General features: G+C 37.4%; 1 long non-coding RNA gene across 1 annotated transcript in view; it reads left to right on the forward strand.

Annotated features, from left to right (window-relative positions):
- The first annotated feature begins 1,804 nt into the window (after window positions 1–1,804).
- Window positions 1,805–22,515, forward strand: part of LOC140343330 (uncharacterized) — a 30,423-nt gene continuing 9,712 nt past the window's right edge. The window contains exon 1 of the long non-coding RNA XR_011923299.1: window positions 1,805–1,944. This is a non-coding gene — a long non-coding RNA (uncharacterized lncRNA). The remainder of the gene's footprint in view (window positions 1,945–22,515) is intronic.

Raw genomic sequence — 22,515 nt, forward strand, 5'->3', positions numbered from 1 at the left:
CCCCTTCCTGCCAGTGAGTATTTGTATACTTTTTTGTTGTTGTACCTATAAAAAGAGTCAGCAAGTTGAAAATTGTGAAAAAAAAAACAGTTTAAAATCCCTTACTGTTTTTGTTCTCCTAATGCCATCAGTGTGCCTGTATGTATATTCTGTAGAGTTGACACAGTTGACATATATATTTCTTATTCTAGAGGTTTCAATCTCTTGCAATGTGTCATTTTTTAACACAGTATGAATATTAATGGATAGTAAAAGTGGTAAAGAATTAGCAAATTAGTAAAGGCAAGAATATTTGTCCTAAAAAATGAAATCAATCACCCTGCTAGCCTCAGGGCTGGTTCCACTAGAGAGGGAGGGACTGAGCCAGATCAACTATATCCAGGCAGTTTGTTGGTGATAGGTGAGCCACAGGGGTCAACCAGCTTTTGTGCAAGAGACACAAAGTAGCTGCAACTAATTCAAACCTTTCCTATGCCTGATTTATAACTGGAAAAAAAAAGACTTTTACCCACAGACTATAAAAGTTTCTATATATTTAAAAGTAATTTAGTTATTATTATTATTATTAGTTATTTTGATTAGCCTAAAACTAAAATATAGTGGTTATAAAGGGTAATATGCCCTAACCAGGAAAGTAAAAGATTGCCTAAAAAAACAAATCAAAATTGTTTCTTTATCTATACTGCTGACTCTTTTAAAAAAAACTGAGGTGGAAAATCAAGAATATAGCAAATATGGATAGCCTGCAATCACTTGGCCATAGACCACCTGATTAATAGGAGAACTCGACAATCCAATATTAGCTGAGTAGGTATATATATGCTGGCTTCAGAAATGCCTAACACTTGTACTGGGCACTTACGGGAGAGAATCAAAAATATATATTAGGAAAAACAAAATATTACTTAGTTGTTGCTCTGAGTTACTGTGCCTTGCCAATTGCAACTTGCATTATCAAATAGATCAAATCAACACAAAGAAACTTTTCTTGAGGACAAAAAGTTAAACACTTTTTGTGTGGCTTTCCTTCGGGTACACTGGTTTCCACCCATTCCAAAATCATGCAGTTAGGTTAATTGGCTTGCCCCCAAATTGGACTGTGTTAATGACATAAAATTAGGTAGGGAAATTAGATTGTGAGCCTCTTTGGGGGTCAGTTAGTGACATGACTATGGACTTTGTAGAGCGCTGCATAACATGTTGCTGCCTAATAAATACTGGATAAAAATATTATTGCAGAACAATAAAAAATCACTGGTGTAAAAGCTGCATTTTTTTCTTTTTGTTTTTTAAGAGTGCCTTTAACAAGCCCCAGTACTCAAAGCTTTCACTGACCTTATTGAAAAATTGGCTATGGTTGGTTGCTAAACATGCTTACCATCATCAATACCCTTAATAAATACCTTTTATTAGTTTTCCTATTCAACCTTCTGTAACTTACTGTCTGAAAGATCCATTCAGTAAAAGCCTGACAGAATATGAGCCAACCTCATTTGGACTGCTGTTTTCTGAAGAAAAAAAATGTTGCCAGCAGTTGCTGCCATCTGCAGATACTACTTGGCAGAAGAAGGGTTAATATGTTTGGCTGCTTGGGAACCTAGAAAATTTAGCAGACAAAAAAACAAAAACAAATCAGCAACCAATGCAAAAACTAAAATCCCACAATGGGTAAATAGTACAGAGAGTAATGCCCCCTTGTCCAAATGTCTCCCAAACCAAGTGAAGAGGAATGTGCTAAGTGACAGGAAACGTTCCCAAACCTGCCCACTGCCCCCCTTCTTTTCTCCTCCTCCCCTCCAGTCGCGCCTGCTTTTGTCTACAATGATCCACACACAGCTGCTGGAGTGCATGTCTGTCTTTAAGAGCGTACACTACACGCAGGTCAATGCTGCGGATTCCTATACTCTAAATAGCTGCTAATTTTGAGGTCAGAACATTCAACAGGTAAGCCATCATACTTGCAGGAAAGGTCACCTTTGCCAATTGGGGTCCGAACTTCCACTGTTAGCTATACAATCTGCCTAAACTATAGATAACTTGGCTTTTAAATGTGGTCTCCTGTCGTTGTTTGCGCCGGCTGCAGGATGTCACATGAGAGTGTAGCAGGGAAGCAGATGAGGACATGGGGCAAATGCATGTGTGTAGATTATAGCATGCGTTAGAGCTGAATTTGTAAAAATGTGTGTGATTAATCTGACATCAAAGCATTGAACATGAAAGCGTACAGAACATTTCCTCTGCTTGGCTTCTTTATATATATATATATATATATATATATATAACACAGGACATCATTAATATGCATTTGTGTGCACATATATATCCTAATTGTGTGTGTGTGTGTATATATATATTTATTTAAAATAATAAAAGCCACTGAAAAAGTCAGATTACTGACTACTTTCAGCTTCTTTCCTAAATTTTAAATGTTTACTTGCACATTTGCTATTTACATCAGTTGTTTTGAGTTTACATTGCTTGGGTTTTTAGCTCTTCAATTGTAAACAATCTGGTATGTGAACAAAATACTGTTATTTTAGTTTGTTTGCTGTTTACATCAGTTGTAAATTGAAACTGTCTTTTAGCTCTTCCACAGTAAAGAAGACACTGGGTTCAAATAAGGATTTTTAACAATGTATAAACAGCAGGTCAAGCAGGTGCTGTATTATTTATATCATAATTGTGTTGATGAATGCATTTATTACTGCAAATCATGGCCTGCAAGACCTACTGTCTCATGCAGATTTTATTAACGTCTGGCTGTACCCTACAGCCCTTGGCCAAGCCTTATGTTCCGCACATAGCCACTGAACAGGCTCTTTCATGAATAGGGCTACCTGGATTTAAATAGAAAGCAGACAGCAATTCTTCAGACCCCGCCAGCCCTCCATTCCCTGGACAATAGAGATTTGTTAGCACACAGCCACAATCAATAGGACACAAAGCCTAAGCACCACAGACATGGGAGGGAGGGGTGCTCAACAGGAAATTACAGCTTTTTAATGCCTCAATGGCAGGTCTACTACAGGAGGAAAATAGAGTTCAGTATGTGCAGTGTTATAGAGGTAATTCAGGTAGAATTTACCTTTTTATATTTCATGACTGCTGAACAGCCACATTCATTCATGAGAAATTGCAGTCAGTAGATATCTAAAAACAACAGAATAAGATTGGATATTTACAAACATTTTTCATATTCATGATAATAAGAGTTTATTAAAATAAAAATAAAAAAAAAGAAGATAGGTCAAAAAAGTCCAACATCCAACAGTAGATAAAAGAGTGAGTTCATCAGAATAAAAAGAAAAAAAAAAAAAGGTAAAAAAAAAGTCCAACACCAACAGCAGTCTTTCCGGTGATCAAAAAACTGGAAATATTTTAGTGAAAACAGACATTAGATGTAGATGTTTCCCAGCAGTCGGTAACTGTATGTTGTTTTAGAATAGAATGTTTGATTCAGCTACAACTATTCTGAGTTGCCTTACAGCCCAAATATATTTCAGAGCCATGTAGATGCAGCCTACTAGGACCTAATGTGAATCTATTTATTTGGCCCAGCTTGACCCCTTTTTTCATTTACATTTGACATACTGGCTTTGAGATTCAAGCCATAAAAATGTGGGACAAATCGACTTGGACAGAGGACTAAGTAGATTTGATACACAATTCCTCTATTAGTAAAACCATAACATTAAAAAAGCGCAAGCGCATCCCTCTTTACAGAACAGTTCTGTGACAGAAATCTACTATTTAGGAGAGGCAGCAATAATAACCTTCTTAAATCTTCTCCAAACATATTTGCTTTAACCTAAAAGCTGTGCTTTTTTGGCAATAAACACCAATATTCATAACTTCTCTACAGTAACATCACTCTCTACAATTGCAATATAAAATAGGCAATACAGTTCAAATTTACATCACACATTTTGAAGATAGACTATGTTAGGCAGTATAAAAAAAAACATTATTATTAATCTGTTTATTTACACAGATCTCTATTGTGAATGTCAATAGCACAATTACCAAACTACGATTCTTTTTTAGCTAATGGACATAGCTCACTCAATGACCATAATGCTACAGAATTTTGTTTGTTGGCAAGGAAGCAATGAAGAAACAAATCTTACTGATCCGGCCAGCCAGGTAGCTGTGCCTATAGTTGAAAATAAACTTCTTATTTACCTGCTGTAGGTAGCGGAAGTCATGCCTCCCTTTTTGAGTTTTTCAGTTGCAGGTTATTTGTTGCTTTAAATGAGTGATGGAGAAAACACATTAATCACTTATTGTGATTATTGTGAAATGCTATTGTATTATAGTCCTGGGGGGGATATTGCACATAACTGCAATACTGTTAAATGGTGTTGTCATATTTCTTTGGTAATATATAGCAAATCATACTGAATAACAAAATATTGGCTACTTTGTAATTAATTTTCAGTAGTGAAGTCAAGGTCTTAGTTGTTTGACCTGTAAAAGCTGCTTCCTAAACACTAACCCTGGTGCAGTTTAGGACATTCCTGGCCTTGTAGTAAAATGAAGATGAACAGTTGCTGTATAAGAAACACAGCACAAGTGTCCATTTCACTCCTAGATACTTTACGTTAGAATTGAACTTTTGCATCTTTTGGATGTAGATGCCCATTTAAAAATGGCATTACATCTGCTACTAGAAAGTGAATACAGTACAGTGTACACATTGCGTACATCACAGTCTCAACAATTCTTGGGGCACAAATGTCACTAATCTTGAGTATATTTAAATTCTAGAAAAGCAGATGGTCTGATAAATTATCTTTTCAAAGTACAAATAATTGGGATACATAATGAAATATGAGAAAGATGAGGATTCTAAGAATGTAAATTAAATACCGCAAACAGATACATCATAATATTAATAAACAGTATTTATATAATGCCAACATATTACACAGCGCTGTACATTAAATAGGGGTTCCAAATGACAGACACAGGAGGAGGAGAGGACCCTACCTGGAAGAGTTTACAATTTAAGAGGTGGGGAAGCAGCATACAATTTATAACAAATATATATATATATATCCTAATGATTGTGCAAGTTTGATTAAACTTGGAATATTGGAATATTGGTTTAAACATTGGAATAAACAAATAGTAACTTGTCCACACCTTTATTCATAACTAGTCAAATTTCTGTAGTTGCTGGGTTTAATTATGAGTTCGGGTTCTCCTGTTCAAGCCCACTGTTTGATTTATCTGAAGTTGCTTGGTAACCTTCAATAAGATATGCAAAATGTTAAAGGGCTGTCATTGCCTACACTCTGAAATACTTTAAAGCGGAACTAAACCAAAAACAAAAACAAAAAAATCTTACTTACCTTTCCTTCCACAGAGCCCCTGATTTCTTTGGCGCTGTCTTCATTTGGGTCACCTGCTATCCTGGAATCCGCCTTCGTCCTCCACATCCAGCGCCTTCATCTTCTTTTTTCTTCTGGTTACTCTCGCCAGACCATCACAACCCTTAAAGCAGACCTATCACGACAATTTTTTCGTTATTACCGCATCATGTATCCCAGGAAGCTTTGGGTTTTCCTGGAATGTATGGAAAAAAAAGTGCCAATCATACACATGTGTAGTGAGATTAGCACATTTTTTTTAACAGTTTCAGGAAGGCGTGTCACCTGATCTGGTGGTTACTCTCGCCAGATCATCACAATCTTTATTGTTGGAATACGTACTGATGGCATTGGTTACAGACATATGATGAATGTTCCTTTGAGCACAGTTGGGGCCATACCCTGGAAGTGAGAATATCATTTCGCCATAAAACAAATGAGAAGGGGCTCCTTGCAGGTTTCTGACAGAGGAATCAAAATAATATTTAGACGAGTTGTCCAAGAGCCAACAATCACTTGCTGAGAGCTTAGGAAAGACTTGGAATTATCAAGTACAATTGTTTCAAAGAAAACAATACGTAATGCACTCAATGGACATGGCCTATATACACGATCACCATGCAAGACTCTACTGGTTGAAGAAAAAGCGTGTTGAAGCTTGTTTAAAGTTTGCTACACAACATTTGGACAAGCCAGTGAAATACTGGGAGAATATATTCTGGTCACATGGGACCAAAATTGAGCTCTTTGGATGTCATTGCACACAACGTTAGGAGGATAAATGGTGCTGCACATCACCCAAAACACACCATACCAACAGTGAAGTTTGGAGGTGTGAACATCATGTCATGGGGTTTGTCATATGGTACTGGCAGACTTCATATAATTGAAGAAGGATGAATGGAGAAATGTAGCCGGGTCTTGATAAGATTGTGCTGCCCTCTACCAGGATGCTGAAGATGAAATGAGAGTGGACATTTCAGCAAGGCAATGATTCCCTGTAGAAATAACTGAAGATCACAGTTCTTAAAAGAGGCCTTCACGATTTGAAGACCGTGTGTGTGGAAGAATGAGCCAAAGTTACACCTGAGCAATGCAGGTGGTTAGTTATTTCATTTAGGAGGCATCTTGAAGCTGCCATTAACAAAAAAGGTTTTTCCACTAAGTATTAGATAAGTTTTATTAAATGTGTTCAATACTTATTCCCTGTGCCATTCCACTTTATTAAACATAATGCAGTCCTTAACCCAGAATTTTTTTTGAGCCGGGTGGGAAGAAATTGTAGGTGGGTGGCTGACCCTGTATTGTGACCCAACTCATCAGTAACCATCCAAAAACATCTGGGTGTTTGCTGAAAAGTGCGGGGTGGTGCGCCCAGCTAAAAGGGGCTGGGGAGGACACTGATAATGTATATAAGAATGTGTTTTGATATCTTTGTTTGTGTACTCTCTTTACTGGTTCTATTCCCTCTCCTCCTCCTCCCCAGTCTTTTAACTCCTTGTCTGACTGCTCCTTCACTCTCCTGCTTTCTTAGTACTCCTACACCTGCTATTTGCTAGTGAAATCTCACCCAACCCTGGTCCCCCACACAGCCTCCCTCTTGCCTACCTTTCAGCAAGATACTCTTGGCTTTCACACAGTCTCTTTCATGACCTGCCCACCCTCATCCTCTGTGACATTAAGGTTGCTGTGGACAACCCCAACTGTCCTTCCTCAGCCACCACTGCTCTCCATTACCTCCACCTTTGGACACACATCGCCGGACACACTTTGGACCGGGTATTTTCCAAACTCATCCCAGACCTGGTCAATGTCAGAGAGACATCCGTAACCTTGACCACAACCTATTCTCAAACTGCCTTACATCCCTAGCCCCCACTCTCTGTAAAACACCATCTCCTCATAAAGCTGCCACTCTGTTCAATCCAACTTTTTCTCTGACTCTGGATAAAGTTGCCCTTGCCACCTTCCCCTACCTCTGTCCTGCGAACCCTAGAACAACAATAACACCAAACATCTACAAAAGACTGTTCGTGCAGCTGAGCGCAAGTGGAGGAAATCTGGCCTCAGTGCTGACTTCATGGACTACAAAGCCAGACAACACTTTTAACACTGCACTCACTGTCAACAAGCAAAATTATTTGAGCCTTTCCTCAACAATTAACTCCCTCCTAACCCCCAAACCTGCTCTCTCCACAACTACCTTCTCTACCTAAAACTTTTCAACCTACTTTAGAGATAAAATTGTCAAAATCAGACTTGATGTCACTGATCACCATGCTACTTCAACTATATCCACCCCTTTCCACCTGTAAATTTTCACTAACCTCCCTCAGCATTGTTACTCTGGATAAAGTCTCCTCTCTTCTCTCATCATTTTCATCTACTACCTGTTTGCTTGACCCAAATTCCTTTGATCTACTCCCTTTCTACTGGTATATACCACTTTGCTTTCAAACAAGAAACCCTCACTAGACCCTCCCTACCTTCTAGCTACCAATCTATCTACCTTCTCCCATATGTTTCTAAACTTTTCAAGTGCCATGTCTATAAAACGATTACGAACACCAACTCTCTCCTTAACCCACTCCAGTCTGGCCTTAAAGCTGCCCATTCCACCAAAATAGCACTTAGTAAAGTGGCCAATGACCTTATCAGAGCCAAGTCCCAAGGCAGCTTTTCCTTTCTCCTATACCTAGATCTTTGCTCTGCTTTTGACACTGCTCTCTCTTGGTTTGCTTCCAACCTGTCTGACCGTTCAATCCAAGTTTCTTTTAATGGTAATTCCTCCTCTCCCACTCTCCTCTGTGTTTGTGTTCCCCAAAAGTCACACCTCCTCACTCGGTAGTCTCATATCCTCCTTTGGATTACAGTACCATCTGTATGCTGGTGACACGCAAATCTATCTGTCTACCCCTGACCTGTCTCCCTCAATCCTGGATAAGGGTTCATGCTGCCTGTCAGCCATCTCATCATGGATGGCTGACAGATTTCCTAAACTCAAACTGGATAAAACGGAATTTCCGGTAATCTTCTGTCTAATCTTCCACCCCTTAAACGTTCAAATCTCCCTGACATATTTCTAACTGTTAACAACACTGTTATTTATCCCTTCCCTCAGGCATGTTGTTTTGGCATCAACTTCAACTCTGCCCTCTCATATACCCCCCATATTCAGAACAATTCAACTACTTGTTCTCGCTCTTATCTCTTGTCTGGACTACTGTAACCTCTTCCTCTCTGGTATTCTACTAACCTAACTCTCTCCTCTACAATCTATTATGAATGCTGCAGCCAGACTTATTCATCCTTCTCACCACTGCCTCTCTTTGTAGTTCCTTCCTGCCTCTCTTTGTAGTTCTCTTCATTGGCTTCCATTTCACATTAGAATCAAATCCCTTCAGAGTTCTTGTCCAACTTACCTTTCTCACCTCATAGAAAAATACACCCCATTCGCTCTCCTTGCTCCTCCAATGACCTACTAATGACTTTCCCACTCATAAACTCATCACACACATGGCTGCAAGACTTTTCTAGAGGTGCCCTGACTCTTTGGAACAGTCTTCCTCATCTTATTCAGCTTGCTCCTACTTTCTGCTCATTTAACCACCTTAGTGGTATTCCCGAGTATGGCTCGGGGTAAAAAAAACATGCAAAAAGCGGTAACCCCGAGCCACACTCGGGGTAGCTGAAAACATTTAAAAAACCCACTTACCTGGTTCTATCGGCGTCCTGCTCGTCCGTGCATCACAACCCTTCAAGCAGACCTATCACGACAATTTTTTCGTTAATTACCGCATCATGTATCCCAGAAAGCTTTGGGCTTTCCTGGAATGTAAGGGAAAAAAGTGCCAATCATACATATGTGCAGTGAGATTAGCACATTTTTTTTAACAGTTTCAGGAAGGCGTGTCACCTGATCTCATGCCCAAACATATTGGTTTGCTAGAAACTACACGTATGCTTGGTTACTATTAGAATATTACCACATGAATGCGGCAAAGTGGCATTACACAGGAAACACTACTTTTTTTTTTTTTTTTTTTTTTTTTTTTTACAGTTAGATAGTTATGTGGGAAAATAGCATTAGGAGCACCACATCCTTCTTTTATCTACCACAAATTCATATGAGGTATATCAGGATTTTTCAGGTGCTTGTTACGAATAATCGAGAAGTATAATTAATGTTAAAAACATCCATTGCTTTAAAAACCATATCACAAAAATTGCATTGATACATTTATCATGTTTCCAAATCACATATATGTCTAATGAACAATTTGTACTGTTGAGTCCTTGACCCGTTTCCCCCGCAGGCTTCCTCACAAGGACAAAGTACTCCAAACCTGTCAAGCCGTATATGTATGGTCTAAAGAAGAAAAACATAAATAAATACATTTTTGCAAACATAGCTTTAAATTTAAATATTTGTAATATTTGAAATGACCCAAGAGACAGAAAATGTGCCTACTTGTATATGTAGTTCTAAATAATCAACATTATATATTCACCAAAGGGAATTACTAATAAACGTTCTATTCAAGGAAGTTATCAAGCAAATTTCAACATGTATCCACAAGTAACTCAATTGCTTTAGTTATAGGCGCTGTGATCCCCTAGTGTCAATCCATAAACCTTTTTACTATAACCAAAGTGCAGAGATAGTAAAACACAAAATTCCACCTTTAGCTTTTTCATCCAGGTATACAACAACCAATAGCTAACAGCAATCACCACCTACAAACAAATTTAAATTTATTAATTATGTATGCAAATAATTCCTTTCATATAGTTTCATGTCCATATAAAGTCATTTTCAAAACACAACTATCAAAAAATGTCATTTTCCATCATTAAAAGCTTAACTTAGTGGTCTTTAAGTGTAATTCTCTTTGAGTCATAGCTATCCTTCCTGTGTCTGAGTCCTGTCTGCCCTGATCCTTCTTAAATGTAGCTGTATATGGCTTCCCATGTGGTGCATAATTGTGCACTTGGATGGGCATTTCCGATTGAGGTACCCGAAGCACATGGTATGCTCTGCTCTTTGTAAAACATGGTTAAAATGAACCATGTTAACCCCCTCACTAGTCAGTTCTGAACTCCAGAGATGAAGTGTATCCATTTACCTAATCAGAGTACGGAGGCTGGATTCAGTCCGTCAGGTGGAAACCTCTGGTCTCCCAAAAGCGCACGTACGTGCTGTGCTGTATGTTTCCGATTTACATATCGGAAGTATGAATGATAATCACTTCTGGCTTGCAGTTCAACCTGAATCGCAAACACCAGATATTGCGAGATCTCTTAGAATAACTTGCATTCGCAGACTTCAGGGCAATTTGAAGAAGCATGAAGAGCTGTAGAAGTAACACAGCTCCCTCCAGGTTTTAAGCAGGCATGGAAAAACAGTACGGTTAACTGTTAATTGATCTAATTTCAGTTCTTGCCCTTAATTCTTCCCTGAATCTCCAATAAATAAATTACCAAATATATATTTGAACTTAGTCATATTGATATTTTCCATATTTATTCTGCAATATCGATTTCATTTTTCTATATACTACATTATTAGTAATTTAATTTGGGGAGTAGTAATTCAGATGTTGTTAATCCATCCTCCGTTGGTGCGTATGTTGTCTCTATGGGTCAATAAATACAGACATCAACCTGAACAATACAAAAGTGCAATACAAAATAAAATAAAAAGAAGAGTCCCCCATCTTCTTCCCCACTCAGCCAGGTTCTCTTTCATTTTTATAGAAATGATTTATAGTCATTCATCTCATTCAATCGTGGGTAATACATTGCTCTCAAATTATATATCCACTTGCTTTCTTTTTGTATTGGTAAATCTATCAGTGTCTCTGCCCCTTGGATCCCAGCTAACTTTTCCCAAAGCCAGAAATTTGACTTCATCAATATTATAACTGTGTGTTTGGCCCATATGACTATTCTTAGCATTTTTTTATGTTCTAAATGTGTTCATAAATTCTTGTATGTTTAGTTTTACCCATGTAAAAACATTTACAACTACATATAGCTAAGTACACCCCCCCCCCCCCCCCCCCCCCCCCGGCTGTTAGTTCCATCTGCAATCTTTGCATTTTTACAACATCTAGTTCCCTTGGGTCTGTCTCGTCTGTCTTCTGGTACTTCAAAATGATATCTGACAAGTTTGTCCCTCAATGATGGGGCTCTCAAATAAGTTATTGATGGATTTTTCCCAATACATTTACTAATGTCTAGGTCTAATAGAATGGACTTTTAAGTAATCTTATGTTACTAATCTTAGAAAGTAAAAAGAATGAATAGAGGGGAAATAATCTTTGGCCAAAAATTAAAAAAGAAAGAAAAATCGATAACTAGAATTTTACCTAAATACACACAAAACATGACGAAATTCAAAAAATTTGTTTACAAATAACATGGTTCATTTGAACCATGTTTTACAAAGAGCAGAGCATCCCATGTGCTTCCGGTGCACAAATATGCACCACGTGGGAAACCATACACCAGATACAAATAAAGACGATCTGGGAAGACAGGATTCAGACACACGTAGGATAGCTGTGACCCAGAGAGGATTACACTTAAAGACCACTATTTTTTGATAGTTGTGTTTTCAAGATGACATTATATGGACATGGGGCAGGGTCCTCTCCTCCTGTATCATTGTCTGTATTAGTCTGTCATTTGCAATTCCTATTTAATGTACAGCGCTGCGTAATATGTTGGGGCTGTATAAATCCTGTTTATTATTAAAAATGAAACTTTATGGCATTGGTATAAATAACATAACTAAAAACTGTGGAGATTTGTGAGATCTGCTAAATGAGAAACTGTTTGCATATATAATTATTAAATTTAAATTTGTAGGTGGCGATTGCTGTTAACCTATTAGTGTTGTATACCTGGATGAAAAAGCTACAAGTAGAATTTTGTGTTTTACTATCTCTGCACTTTGGTGAGAGTAAAAAGTTGGTATGGATTGGCACTAGGGGATCACAGCGCCTATAATTAAAGCAATTGAGTTACCTGTGGATACATGTTGAAATTTGCTTTATAACTTCCTTGAATAGAAGGTTTATTAATCTACTACATATACAAACTACATATACAAGTAGGCACATTTTCTGTCTCTTGGGTCATTTCAAATATCACAAATAATTAAAATTTAAATATATGTTTGCAAAAATGTATTTATTTATGTTTTTCTGCTTTAGAGCATACATATATGGCTTGATAGGTTTGGAATACTGTGTCCCTGTGAGGAAGCCTGCGGGTGAAACGCGTCAGGGACTCGACAGTACAAATGGTTCATTAGACATATATGTGATTTGGATGCTGCAAATATGATAAATGTATCAATGCAATTTTTGTGATATGTTTTTTTAAAGCAATGGATAATAAATTAAACTTTTTTAACTTTAAATATAGTTGTCAATTATTCATAACAAGCACCTAAAAATCCTGATATACCTCACAAATTCATATGGTTTGTGGAAAGACTACTTTACTTTAACCTACACCAAAAAAATCAGATTCTTTCTTCCTCTTTAATGTACACAACATATAAAAATGAAAATATTGATTGGTGCAGAGAGTTTATTATTATTACAAATCCTAAAGAACTTAATTTATATGCTCATATTGCATTTGTAAGTGCTGCACATATAACCAGTACAGAAACACAAGTAATTATCTAGTTTGCAATACTTTACTTGTTTTGAAAAATCATTATGCAAGTCAACCATGACCACCCCCCCCCCCCCCGACCACCCGTTTTGCTCCCTCTCTCCTCTTTTTCTTCAGTGTGTTCTTGTCATTCCCAGTATCAGTGCAATTTTGTTTCTGGTGCAGGAAAAAAGTGACAGGAAGGTCCACAATGTGAGGCCTTGAGGTTTCATTTTGAATATATATGTACTAAGTAAAGCCTCTTTCTATACATTTTACTAAAAATTGATACCTTGTGCACTGTGACATGTGTCACAGATTTTCTATGTCTGTGCCGTCATTGCTGTTAGATATTTTCTGAATCAAGTTAAACCTGAACACTGTTTGTGCTAATACTATTAAACAGTATTTATATAGTGCCAACATGTTACACAGCGATGTACATCACACTTAATTTGTTTTCTGTCTTCAATTGTATTACATTTTCTGTTTACCTAAAATTTTTTAATAACAATTATTGAAAAGAAAAAATATTCAGACCATGTGGTTCCTAACCCCAAGGTCACCCCAGATTTTAACTGAAAGCTAGACTCTGACTCAAGGCACAAGTAATTTGCGATAGAAATTTGTGAAAGGGCAGAAACAGCCATTGCTCTTTGGGAATTAAAAACGTTAGACCATGATAGAAAAAAAAAGAATAAAACAAAAAACAAAAAAAAAACTGTGACAAGCTATAAATCACACCTGACATTTTTCAGTCAAATATTGAAAAAGCGCATTCTATCCAATCCTGTTCTACACATTACATCTGTCATCATACTGTAAGCACACCTCTTCCAAACACAGTTCCCAGCATAACACTGTTTAGCTAAGATTCATAGTAAAGCTGTTACCTGCTTTTGTATAGTTGCTTGCAGTTAGGTTAGAATAATCTAGATTTAAATGCCCTCGGTGAGCATCAAGTCTGTAAAAACACCTTTTTCATTAAGAATGTCATGGTTGGTGTTTTCAGTGCATTGGCTAGAATACCTGTGTGTATATTCATCTGCAAGACGTCACATTACAGTTCGGACATAAATAGATACAAAATCCAGGTAATGCAGTTTGACGTTTTAGGTGACAAAAGCATGGCTGACAGATGTGGTGGTCTATTGTAGCTTAAAGTGTAAATGTGTCCAATAGTTATTTAGATATTTTCATATTTTAAATACCTCTGTAGTTGCAGAAACTGTGGAACCAATAATTCTTAGTTCATGACAAAAGCACTAAAATTAATTACATGTGAATATTTGTACGTGGTGTTGCTTTGTAACAGCATGTATGGATGTGCCTTCCTGAAGGATCTTGACTATGGGCTGGAAGTACTGTCTCATGCTTCAGTACAGTATCAGTAGTAAAATAGACTGATGAAAAAAAAGTGGTCTGTGATGTGTGCTGTTAAGTCTCTCTTCTGTTATTTTCATCTGCACTAGTGTGAGTAAAAGCGGTTCACAATCTCTTACACTTACTAAACTGGACAGATTGATATCCCAGAGGTTTGAGTGACTTGATTCTTTTGAACTGTGCACAACATTATGACTAAACCTTGGGGATGCATTGGCCATATTGAAAACCCCAAATCTCTATTGCCTGTGATGAATAAGGTAAAAAGGTCACTAAGAAATGTATTGACTTTGGGGTATCACAAGACAGCAGCATTTTTTTGAATGTGACATAATTATGTAAAATTCCCACATAATCTTACCAGGAAACCCCATATTTATTTCTTTAGAAAGCTGAATTTGACGTGTCCTAAAATACATACTAGCAGGTATATGGCAGTCCTCTCTTTCCAAATTGGCCCTAGACCAGGACAATGGTAGAGACATTCCATTGTGAGCCCCTTTTTTTTTAAACTTATTTTTATTCTGTTACACCAGTGCTTAGGACAAACAATGTGATTCCAATAATAAAAGAAATTCATACATTTGTTACAGATTGAAACAAACAAGTCAACAATGCTTGAGTATACAAAATGAGTAATTGCACATAGTACTGCAGTTGGTTAACAATAAAGCAAGAAAAAGAGAAAAAAAAAGAAAGGAACAATAAGAATAAATTGGTATTGCCATGTCAGAGTTAATATAATGTTTCCCATTATTGCCCAATTTCCTTGGATAGATGTGGTCCAGGTAACCCTATGGGGGAGAGAGAGATTTTGCTCTTATTCTGGCAGACCTAGAGGTTGGTGGAAGATTTAATTGGTGACACTTTGGGGGGGGGGGGGGGTCACCATCTAAGGTTCTGATGAAGTACTGGGTAGTTTGATTGAAACACTTATAAAGTTGAGTTTTAGTAATTATGTTCAGAGTTTTAATGAAACTCTCCCATGTGTTAAAAAATTGTGTGTTTTAGTTTCTTTGGATTGGAAGGCCTCAACCTATCTTATTTTGAACAGATGTTGGAGTTTTATAAGGAACAACTGGATCAAGGGAGGGGAAATGGAGATCCAACAGTTGAGAATATATTTCCTTCCCACTGCAGATAAGGATAAGAAGCAGTAGCCGTTTGGCACCCCGGGAGTAGCAGATACCGTCCCCACTCACCATGGCAAATATTAGTCAAAGGGGAGTGAAGGGTAAATAACTGACCAAGTGCGTTTGTATATATCGGGCAATTTGTCTCCAAAAACGTTTGATTGAGGGGCAGTCCTAAATGTTATGACAGAGATCTGTGTGATCTGCACTGCATTTAAGACAATTATTAGAGTTTGGAAATTGCTTTAGAGAGGCATGGGGGACCTAATACCATGGTGTCTAAGGTATTATTCCAGTCTGTGGCCCAAAAGGGAATGAGTGATTGAGGAACTGTAGTTGCGTGACTGTAAAAGAGCAAACAAATTACGTGCGTTTTTTTGTGAGCCCTTTTTAAACAACTATGACTATGGATTCTTCAAAGCAATACACCATATGTTGGGGTCATGTAAATATATATTATATTGTGTTAGCACATAGAAAAAGGGTCTGCCGGAAAAGCACAAAACACTCACAACCTTCATTACTGCAAAAGAGAGGCATACACTCCTTATATTCTGTACCAAATAAAATTTATCCAAGGACCTTTGCTTCCATTGTACAGGAAAGGCAGATTACATACTGCTAAGGGTTTAAATACAGCTAATTGTGTCAGAACATATGAAACCCCCACACCAGGAGGCCTCATGTCACAGATAGGCCCTTTAGAAAACTCCCAACAGAAACAATAAATCCAACATTCTTATGAAGCATAGAAAAAAATCAGTTAATTCCCTTAGCATCCATCTCCCACTATCACCGCAAAGTGCAATATCCATATAGCCTGGGAAAGACCATCTTTGCTGTCTTTGAGTACAAGTACTGGTAGAGGAGTTGTTCTGTGACCAAAAGAGGTGATCAGACTTAATAAAACGTTAGAAATCTACAGTAAGGCAAACACATGAACTGTCATTTTTATTAACAGGAGGTAATAACATCTATTCTCACACTTGTATGTGTTATCGCGGAAAAGCATTTAGGGGCCACAACAACTTGAAAGGGTCAACATTAAATTAGAAGGGAGTAGGCCTGTGTGGGATTCAACAGAACTTTGCTTTTTTATTTTGAATACCTTTTTGTACTAAAAGTGTTGAATTTTATTTTGAATCAGACATGACATGAATCAGATTTTATTCTGGACTTTTACACTTCACTTCCATTGCGGTCGCTTGTCTTCTGTCCTTAAACAATGTCGGAAGGCCTCTGTACACATGTCAGATTCTCATCCCAGACAGGCCCTGCAACTCGTATCAGCCGAGAATCATCTGACGTGTACATAACATTAGGGAGAAAGGAAGTTGTTGCTTGAATTTCGCCGGAGCCTATGTCTGATGCTAGCAACTCCAACTTAGGTTAACCTGTATTAACATGATTCACCTGACCAAGAAAAATCAAAGAAGGCAATACTAGATATTAAAAATGTTTTCTGGGTTGCTTCTCAGTGGAGGTCCTGGTACATGATCCTTGCTGATTCTGCCTAGTATTGTGTATACAAAGCAGGAGTCTTATGCATAATGAGATTTTTTTTTTTAATTATTCTGTAAATGTGACTCACAGGTTTGCATGTGTGTAGCTTAGATTTACAAATCCTGTGTACATTTGTGTGTGTGGCTGCTGGAGGTGTGTCTTGATGACTTAGCTATTTGTGGGGCACTACCAGGGGTGTTATGTTTTGGGCATAAAAATAAACAGTAATGACCCTGTTCAAGAGTAATCCTGCCATGACCTCTAGCAAATAAAAACAGGGCGTTTGCACCAACACCATGCAAATTTAATCTTTGAAAGTCACTTTAGAGGCGTGCTTCACCTCACCTTTAATTCATTGTGGTTCACAGACATATGCTCTAAGGACCCTGAATTGCATGTGCTTTAGTGTTGACATCTACAGCCAAATGTAGTACATTTAGATAGACAGGGGTCAACCGCTAGTGGAGGGTGGATTGGGGATAGTTGAGGGGAGGGTTATGGATAAATATAAGGAGCTTCCCATGTTACGCACAAAAATTGGATTGCGCAGTACTATTTGTACTGAAAAACAAAAGGATTTGACAAACAGTGCTGGTAAATGCAGCAATGATTTTAAAAGCCTGTTCACCAATGCTAAAAGTCTGGCAAACAAAATAGGGGAGTTGGAAACTTTAATGAATGAAGAGCATTCTGACTTATTCTGGTATTGCTAAATCCTGGCTTTGTTCTTTGCATGACTGGGCTGTCAATAATCCTGGGTATACTCTCTTTAGTAAAGACAGAGTCAACCAAAAGGGTGTGGTGGTATCTGTCTGTATGTGAGAAGGGATCCTGAAAGTGAATGTGAAAGAAGAAATTGTTGATGGTGCAAGCGATGGGGTTTAGGCATTATGGGTGGAGTTGAATGTGGGGATGAATATTACACAATTAATTATAGGAGTCTGCTATAGGCCCCCCAATGCTAAAGAAGAAACAGAGAATCAACTACTAGCGCTGATAGAAAAAGCAGGAAAAACTGTAAAGGTGTTAATCGTAGGAGATTTCAACTACCCGGACATTGACTGGAGTAATTGCATTACAGGAACAGCAAAAGGGAAAAAATTTATGAACTCAGTACAAGATAATTTTTTGGTACAGTTTAGGGAAGCCCCAACTAGAAATGATACTCTGCTGGATCTAGTTCTTTCTAACAATACAGAGCTTATAACCAATGTGCATTAAGAGAACCTGGGTAGCAGTGACTATATTATGAATTCATTTTTTTGTAAGCTGTAAACAGAAAGTAAAAACAGGAAAGATAAAAACATTTAATATTGTCCTCAAAGAACACAGAACAGAAATAGGAATGTTTCAAGTCTGCTCTACACAAGCACACTAAAAAATATATTCCAATGGGTAATAAGTTCAAGAGGCTAAAATTAAAACCTATATGGCTCACAACGGATGTTAAAAAAAGCCATAAAGAACAAGAATAGGGCATTCCAAAAATATAAAAATGAAGGATCACCTTTATAGTTTGAAAACTATAAAGAATATAAGAAAAGATGTAAAAAGGAGATCAAATGTGCAAAGCTTCAAAATGAAAGACAGATTGCAAAGTAAAGTAAGGCAAACCTCAATTTTTAAAAAAAATAAGTTAAGGACCGCATCCAGAGAGTTGTAATTAATGATTCATACTCTGAATGGTCTAGGGGTTATTAGTGGTGTACCCCAGGGTTCGGTGTTGGGTCCATAACTGTTTAACATCTTTATAAACAATATAGAGTTTGGGATTAAAAGTACCATTTCTGTGTTTGCAGTTGACACCAAACTATGTAATGGAATTAAGTCCATACAGGATGTCTACAATCTACAAGCAGACCTGGATGTACTGTTTGATTGGGCAGCCAAGTGGCAAATTACATTTAATATAGATAAATGTAAAGTTATGCACTTGGGGGCTAACAAGATGCATGCTTCATACTGTCTAAGGGCAATACAGTTTGGGGGGGTCAGAAATAGAAAAGGATCTGGTGGTTCTGGTAGATCACAGATTTAATAACAGCATGCAATGCCACACTGCAATATCTAAAGCTAGTAAAATACCTTATTGTATCAAAGGAGGAATAGACTGCAGAGATGGAGACATAATTCTGCCCCTGTACAAAGCGTTGGTCAGACCACATCTTAAATATGCAGTCCAGTTTTGGGCACCAGTTCACAAAAAGGACATTGTGGAATTGGGGAGAGTGCAGAGAAGGGCAACTAAACTAATAAAAGGAATGGAGGAGCTCAGCTATGAGGAGAGATTAGCTGAACTGAATCTATTCTCCCTTGAGAAGAGAGGTTTAAGGGGGGATATGATCACCCTGTATAAATATATAAATGGTCCATATAGAGAATTCTCTTCCTAATTATTCACTTTGAGATCATTACAAAGAACAAGAGGGCACTCTTTGCGCCTGGAGGAAAAGAAGTTTAAGCTCCGGATAAGGAAGGGATTCTTCACTGTAAGGTCTGTGAAAATGTAGAATCGGCTCCCTCAGGAAGTAGTTTCAGCAACTACTATAAATTGCTTTAAGAAAAAGCTGGATGTTTTTCTAGAAGCACAGAATATAATTGGGTATTAAGGCTTTAAAGTAAAAATAACAGTGACCGTTGATGCGGGGAACATCCGATTGCCTCATGGAATCAGGAAGGAATTTTTTTCCCCTGTTGAAGCAAATTGTACCAGGGGTTTTATTGCTTTCCTCTGGACCAACTATGTCTTATATGGTTTTATATCTGGGATATGTTTATTTCCCTAGTGCTTGAACTTGATGGACTTTTTTCAACCTGACCTACTGTGTAATTATATATATGGTGGACAAAATGTATCAGCAGATACTGTGGCAACTTGATTCAATGTTTTTTTAAAGGCTGTTGTTGGCAAGGCTTCCTTTAGTAAAATAAATAAATATAAGGGGTAGTAGGATTAAAAAAAAACATCTGCTTCTAGTGAAGATAATAATTGAGCACCTGTTACTCTCCAGGAAACACTGCAGCAGTGGTAACATCAACAAGAATTTACATTTACCTGAGCAGCACACAAATGCAATACAAATACCTTTAGCTACATTTATTCTGTCATTAATTGTTTCAGTAAGTCAGAAATACCTGGAATTGTACTGAGCAGGTAGACTGTGCTATGAAAGGCAATCTAACATTGACTTTTAACTTTGGCTGGAGTGAGAGTTAAAAGGTTACAAATTACATGGAAACCGACAGAACTGCTATCAAATGTCAGGTAACATAAAGCTGGTTTTCAAATCCAGCTGGCCCCATAAGTTTTTGAGAACAGTTTTTACCTGTTTATACAAAATAAAATTGCATCAAACATATACAACTGTAAAGGTGAGAAGCTAAAAAAAACACTGATAAAAGCACCTTAAAGTATGCCATATCAGTGCAAAAGCTAATTACATAAATAATCCATTAACCTATAGCAACAAACTGCCTAATTTATATCTGGCCATCCGCGCCCATCTGTCCACTTTTCCTCCAGCAAAAATGAATGGCTTTAACATATTTTCAATTTTCTGTTCATTGAATATTGAGGTCAATTAGGAACGCTGTTTGCTTTGTGTACCCTAAGCAGATTAGACAGACCCCCTCCCCATCCCCATTGCATTGCCAATCTCTGTCGCCTTGACCCACATTCCGTAGAAGTTTTGCTTCTGTGTGTCTGCAATAAAGGTAGATACAATTCTTGCTATTTTTGTTGTTCTTTTTATGTGGAAATGCAAATTACAAATCATGGATTACCTAATTCAACATAATAATTCAATATTAAACAACAAAAATAAGATAAATAAATGTACGATTGGATAACTGCCAGGATGTTTATTCTACATCATTTCTTACAAGTATTCACAATTATTATATAAGACGCTAGTCCACAGCCCTTAGAAGAAAAAAAAGCCCTTTTTGCATGTGGAAATTGCTTTACAGTAATATATATCCCATCAGATTTTGTATTAATAACTACTATTCCCATTGCTTCATTTCTATTTCTCTGCAGTTGAAAGAACCATTAACAAAAAGTCACCAGGTGGTAAGGAGGTAGAGGTTTTTGGCAGAAGAGACATACAAAGTCTCTTTTTGATAAAATCCTTTTTCATAGTAACCTTTTGTGTATGCTTCATGGCACCTGTGCCATGCAAAACAGGGCCCGGATCTATTTTTACCAGTGCCAAGAACAGACTCAGTGGTCAGAGGCAATGTAACTCCTGCACAGATTAGCAGCTGTAGGGAATGCAGAAGTGACAGGGTCATGGACACGTCATCACTGCAGGGCACTAAGAAGAAGGTAAGTGTGTGCCATAAATTATGGCAAAAGCTCACCCACAACAGCTTGTTTATTCCCAATTTAGATATACAGTGGTACCTCGGTATAAGTCCGCTTTGGAATAAGTCCAACTTGGTATAAGTCCTGTTTGGACACAGAAAATGTATACAACATTTGTGCTAGAACTTGTATGGGTCAAAATGAGTCATACCACCGAGCGCTACCCTTATTTACCTCTCCCCAGACAAAGCCACTTCTGCCCATGAGCGTCAGAACGCCAGTTGCCACCATTCAGTGAACAACCCGCGCTATAACTCTCTGTGAATTACATAACATCTCCTCCCTTCTCAGCACCATCCTAATAGGCACTCGACTCTTCTCAACAAGGTAAAGTGAGGTTACATTTTCATTTATTTCATCTAATTGCTTTTGTTTTTATGTATTTTAGTATTAAGCAGTGTTTTAATTATTTCATACAGCCCCATAAATGTATATTATGCCAATAACATTAGGATTTTTTTTCATGGGAACGGAATAATCATTTTCCTTTTTTTTCTTATAGGAAAAATTTGGTATATGTTCTGTTTGGTATAAGTCCAAGGATCTGGAAGGGATTAAGGACTTATACCAAGGTACCACTGTACAGAGTTACAGAGGGTGTCTAAATAGGCATGTAAGTCTGAAAGGCACTAGAGTATTATTTTATAATATTAAACAGTATTTATAAAGAAACCAATATATTATGCAGTGCAGTAAATTAAATAAGTGCAAATGACGGACAGATAGTGACACAAAATGCGGAGAGGACCCTACCCATAAGAGCTTACAATCTAAGAGGATACGCATTTAATATACAACACTCAGTAACTGCATCTGTTCAAATACAAATCTAGCACAATTTAAGACTTTTGCCTTTTCTGTGATAACCAATAGAAGGTAAGAAGAAAACATTCATTCACTTGTCTGCACAACTTGTTCTTGGCAAACTACACAAACTAGGGCAAGGATGCAAGCAAAATATGTCTTAGGGCAGATGTTTTCTGTCTGTTTATAACTGGTAATACATTTCAAAATTTTGTGGAATATAAAATAGGTTGCTTCAATTGTGACAATTGGGTACTGTAATTTTTTTTAAGAATAAGTAATC

This window comes from Pyxicephalus adspersus, chromosome Z (genome assembly GCF_032062135.1).
Source record: "Pyxicephalus adspersus chromosome Z, UCB_Pads_2.0, whole genome shotgun sequence".
Lineage (NCBI taxonomy): Eukaryota > Metazoa > Chordata > Amphibia > Anura > Pyxicephalidae > Pyxicephalus > Pyxicephalus adspersus.